Here is a 6,694-nt window from a genome sequence, read left to right on the forward strand (position 1 = left end):
CTTATCCTACCAAACCTCACCCATCTGAACCTAACCATCACCGAAATCAAAGAATTCGACATTGCCAAAATATCCACAAAACGTGCTTACCTCACAATACCTAACCCAACCTAACCTAACCATCACCGAAGTCAGAAAATTCGACATTGCCAAAATATCCACAAAAAGTTCTTATCCTACCAAACCTCACCCATCTGAACCTAACCATCACCGAAATCGAAGAAATGGACATTGCGAAAATATCCACAAAACGTGCTTACCTCACAATACCTAACCCAACCTTACCTAACCATCACCGAAGTCAGAGAATTCGACATTGCCAAAATATCCACAAAAAGTTCTTATCCTACCAAACCTCACCCATCTGAACCTAACCATCACCAAAATCGAATAAATGGACATTGCCAAAATATCCACAAAACGTGCTTATCTCACTATACGTTATCCAACCTAACCTAACCATCACCGAAAATAGAGAATTCGACATTGCCAAAATATCCACAAAAAGTTCTTATCTTACCAAACCTCACCCATCTGAACCTAACCATCACCGAAATCAACGAATTGGACATTAATAAAATATCCACAAAACGTGCTTACCTCACAATACCTAACCCAACCTAACCTAACCATCACCGAAGTCAGAAAATTCGACATTGCCAACATATCCACAAAAAGTTCTTATCCTACCAAACCTCACCCATCTGAACCTAACCATCACCAAAATCGAAGAAATGGACATTGCCAAAATATCCACAAAACGTGCTTACCTCACTATACTTTATCCAACCTAACCTAACCATCACCGAAGTTAGAGAATTCGACATTGCCAAAATATCCACAAAAAGTTCTTATCCTACCAAACCTTACCCATCTGAACTTAACCATCACCGAAATCATAAAATTGGAAATTGCAAAAATATCCACAAAACGTGCTTACCTCACAATACCTAACCCAACCTAACCTAACCATCACCGAAGTCAGAGAATTCGACATTGCCAAAATATCCACAAAAAGTTCTTATCCTACCAAACCTTACCCATCTGAACCTAACCATCACCGAAATCAAAGAAATGGACATTGCGAAAATATCCACAAAACGTCCTTACCACACAATACCTAACCCAACCTTACCTTACCATCACCGAAGTCAGAGAATTCGACATTGCCAAAATATCCACAAAAAGTTCTTATCCTACAAAACCTCACCCATCTGAACCTAACTATCACCGAAATCAAAGAATTGGACATTGATTAATAATCCACAAAACGTTTTTACCTCACAATACCTATTCCAACCTAACCTAACCATCACCGAAGTCAGAGAATTCGACATTGCCAAAATATCCACAAAAAGTTCTTATCCTACCAAACCTCACCCATCTGAACCAAACCATCACCGAAATCAAAGAATTAGGCATTGCCAAAATATGCACAAAACGTGCTTACCTCACAATACTTAACCCAACCTAACCTAACCATCACCGAAGTCAAAGAATTCGACATTACCAAAATATCCACAAAAAGTTCTTATCCTACCAAACCTCACCCATCTGAACCTAACCATCACCGAAATCGAAGAAATGGACATTGCCAAAATATCCACAAAACGTGCTTACCTCACTTTACCTTAACCAACCTAACCTAACCATCACCGAAGTCAGAGAATTCGACATTGCCAAAATATCCACAAAAAGCTCTTATCCTACCAAACCTCACCCATCTGAACCTAACCATCACAGAAATCAAAGAATTGGACATAGCAAAAATATCCACAAAACGTGCTTACCTCACAATACCTAACCCAACCTAACCTAACCATCACCGAAGTCAGAAAATTCGACATTGCCAAAATATCCACAAAAAGTTCTTATCCTACCAAACCTCACCCATCTGAACCTAACCATCACCGAAATCAAAGAATTGGACATAGCGAAAATATCCACAAAACGTGCTTACCTCACAATACCTAACCCAACTTAACCTAACCATTACCGAAGTCAGAAAATTCGACATTGCCAAAATATCCACAAAAAGTTCTTATCCTACCAAACCTTACCCATCTGAACTTAACCATCACCGAAATCAAAAAATCGGACATTAATTAAATATCCACAAAACGTGCTTACCTCACAATACCTAACCCAACCTAACCTTACCATCACCGAAGTCAGAGAATTCGAGATTGCCAAAATATCCACAAAAAGTTTTTATCCTACCAAACTTAACCCATCTGAACCTAACAATCACCAATATCAAAGAATTGGACATTGCAAAAATATCCACAAAACGTGCTTACCTCACAATACCTAACCCAATCTATCCTAACCATCACCGAAGTCAGAGAATTCGACATTGCCAAAATATCCACAAAAAGTTCTTATCCTACCAAACCTTACCCATCTGAACCTAACCATCACCGAAATCAAAGAAATGGACATTGCGAAAATATCCACAAAACGTCCTTTCCACACAATACCTAACCCAACCTTACTTAACCATCACCGAAGTCGGAGAATTCGACATTGCCAAAATATCCACAAAAAGTTCATACCCCACCAAACCTCACCCATCTGAACCTAACCATCACCGAAGTCGAAGAAATGGACATTGCTAAAATATCCACAAAACGTGTTTACCTCACTATACTTTATCCAACCTAACCTAACCATCACCGAAGTCAGAGAATTCGACATGGCCAAAATATCCACAAAAAGTTCTTATCCTACCAAACCTCACCCATCTGAACCTAACCATCACCGAAATCAAAGAATTGGACATAGCGAAAATATCTTCAAAACGTGCTTACCTCACAATACCTAACCCAACCTAACCTAACCATCACCGAAGTCAGAAAATTCGACATTGCCAAAATATCCACAAAAAGTTCTTATCCTACCAAACCTCACCCATCTGAACCTAACAATCACCAATATCAAAGAATTAGACATTGCAAAAATATTCACAAAACGTGCTTACCTCAAAATACCTAAACCAACCTAACCTAACCATCACCGAAGTCAGAGAATTCGAAATTGCCAAAATATCCACAAAAAGTTCTTATCCTACCAAACCTCATCCATCTGAACCTAACCATCACCGAAATCAAAGAATTGGACATTGCGAAAATATCCACAAAAGGTGCTTACTTCACAATACCTAAACCAACCTAACCTAACCATCACTTAAGTCAGAGAATTCGACATTGCCAAAATATCCACAAAAAGTTCTTATCCTACCAAACCTCACCCATCTGAACCTAACCATCACCGAAATCAAAGAATTGGACATTGATAAATAATCTACAAAACGTTTTTACCTCACAATACCTAACCCAACCTAACCCAACCATCACCGAAGTCAGAGAATTCGACATTGCCAAAATATTCACAAAAAGTTCTTATCATACCAAACGTCACCCATCTGAACCTAACCATCACCGAAATCAAAGAATTGGACATTAATAAAATATCCACAAAACGTGCTTACCTCACAATACCTAACCCAACCTAACCTTACTATCACCGAAGTCAGAGAATTCGACATTGCCAAAATATCCACAAAAAGTTCTTATCATACCAAACCTCACCCATCTGAACCTAACCATCACCGAAATTAAAGAATTGGACATTAATTAAATATCCACAAAACGTGCTTACTTCACAATACCTAACCTAACCTAACCTAACCATCACCGAAGTCAGATAATTCGACATTGCCAAAATATCCACAAAAAGTTCTTATCCTACCAAACCTCACCCATCTGAACCTAACCATCATCGAAATCGAAGAAATGGACATTGCCAAAATATCCACAAAAAGTTCTTATCCTACCAAACCTCACCCATCTGAACCTAACCATCACCGAAATCGAAGAAATGGACATTGCCAAAATATCCACAAAACGTGCTTACCTCACTATACTTTATCCAACCTAACCTAACCATCACCGAATTTAGAGAATTCGACATTGCCAAAATATCCACAAAAAGTTCTTATCCTACCAAACCTCACCCATCTGAACTTAACCATCACCGAAATCAAAGAATTGGACATTGCAAAAATATCCACAAAACGTGCTTACCTCACAATACCTAACCCAACCTAACCTAACCATCACCGAAGTCAGAGAATTCGACATTGCCAAAATATCCACAAAAAGTTCTTATCCTACCAAACCTCACCCATCTGAACCTAACCATCACCGAAATCAAAGAATTCGACATTGCCAAAATATCCACAAAACGTGCTTACCTCACAATACCTAACCCAACCTAACCTAACCATCACCGAAGTCAGAAAATTCGACATTGCCAAAATATCCACAAAAAGTTCTTATCCTACCAAACCTCACCCATCTGAACTTAACCATCACCGAAATCAAAGAATTGGACATTGCAAAAATATCCACAAAACGTGCTTACCTCACAATACCTAACCCAACCTAACCTAACCATCACCGAAGTCAGAGAATTCGACATTGCCAAAATATCCACAAAAAGTTCTTATCCTACCAAACCTCACCCATCTGAACCTAACCATCACCGAAATCAAAGAATTCGACATTGCCAAAATATCCACAAAACGTGCTTACCTCACAATACCTAACCCAACCTAACCTAACCATCACCGAAGTCAGAGAATTCGACATTGCCAAAATATCCACAAAAAGTTCTTATCCTACCAAACCTCACCCATCTGAACCTAACCATCACCAAACTCGAATAAATGGACATTAATAAAATATCCACAAAACGTGCTTACCTCACAATACCTAACCCAACCTAACCTAACCATCACCGAAGTCAGTGAATTCGACATTGCCAAAATATCCACAAAAAGTTCATACCCCACCAAACCTCACCCATCTGAACCTAACCATCACCGAAGTCGAAGAAATGGACATTGCCAAAATATCCACAAAACGTGTTTACCTCACTATACTTTATCCAACCTAACCTAACCATCACCGAAGTCAGAGAATTCGACATGGCCAAAATATCCACAAAAAGTTCTTATCCTACCAAACCTCACCCATCTGAACCTAACCATCACCGAAATCAAAGAATTGGACATTAATTAATAATCCACAAAACGTTTTTACCTCACAATACCTAACCCAACCTAACCAAACCATCACCGAAGTCAGAAAATTCGACATTGCCAAAATATCCACAAAAAGTTCTTATCCTACCAAACCTTACCCATCTGAACCTAACAATCACCAATATCAAAGAATTGGACATTGCAAAAATATTCACAAAACGTGCTTACCTCAAAATACCTAAACCAACTTAACCTAACCATCACCGAAGTCAGAGAATTCGAAATTGCCAAAATATCCACAAAAAGTTCTTATCCTACCAAACCTCATCCATCTGAACCTAACCATCACCGAAATCAAAGAATTGGACATTGCGAAAATATCCACAAAAGGTGCTTACTTCACAATACCTAAACCAACCTAACCTAACCATCACTTAAGTCAGAGAATTCGACATTGCCAAAATATCCACAAAAAGTTCTTATCCTACCAAACCTCACCCATCTGAACCTAACCATCACCGAAATCAAAGAATTGGACATTGATAAATAATCCACAAAACGTTTTTACTTCACAATACCTAACCCAACCTAACCTAACCATCACCGAAGTCAGAGAATTCGACATTGCCAAAATATCCACAAAAAATTCTTATCCTACCAAACCTCACCCATCTGAACCTTACTATCACCGAAATCGAAGAAATGGACATTGCCAAAATATCCACAAAACGTGCTTACCTCACTATACTTTATCCAACCTAACCTTACCATCACCGAAGTTAGAGAATTCGACATTGCCAAAATATCCACAAAAAGTTCTTATCCTACCAAACCTTACCCATCTGAACTTAACCATCACCGAAATCAAAGAATTGGACATAAATAAAATATCCACAAAACGTGCTTACCTCACAATACCTAACCCAACCTAACCTTACCATCACCGAAGTCAGAGAATTCGACATTGCCAAAATATCCACAAAAAGTTCTTATCCTACCAAACTTCACCCATCTGAACCTAACAATCACCAATATCAAAGAATTGGACATTGCAAAAATATCCACAAAACGTGCTTACCTCACAATACCTAACCCAACCTAACCTAACCATCACCGAAGTCAGAGAATTCGACATTGCCAAAATATCCACAAAAAGTTCTTATCCTACCAAACCTCACCCATCTGAACCTAACCATCACCGAAATCAAAGAATTGGACATAGCGAAAATATCTTCAAAACGTGCTTACCTCACAATACCTAACCCAACCTAACCTAACCATCACCGAAGTCAGAAAATTCGACATTGCCAAAATATCCACAAAAAGTTCTTATCCTACCAAACCTTACCCATCTGAACCTAACAATCACCAATATCAAAGAATTGGACATTGCAAAAATATTCACAAAACGTGCTTACCTCAAAATACCTAAACCAACTTAACCTAACCATCACCGAAGTCAGAGAATTCGAAATTGCCAAAATATCCACAAAAAGTTCTTATCCTACCAAACCTCATCCATCTGAACCTAACCATCACCGAAATCAAAGAATTGGACATTGCGAAAATATCCACAAAAGGTGCTTACTTCACAATACCTAAACCAACCTAACCTAACCATCACTTAAGTCAGAGAATTCGACATTG

Source organism: Arctopsyche grandis, unplaced genomic scaffold (genome assembly GCF_051622035.1).
Source record: "Arctopsyche grandis isolate Sample6627 unplaced genomic scaffold, ASM5162203v2 HiC_scaffold_23, whole genome shotgun sequence".
Classification (NCBI taxonomy): Eukaryota; Metazoa; Arthropoda; class Insecta; order Trichoptera; family Hydropsychidae; genus Arctopsyche; species Arctopsyche grandis.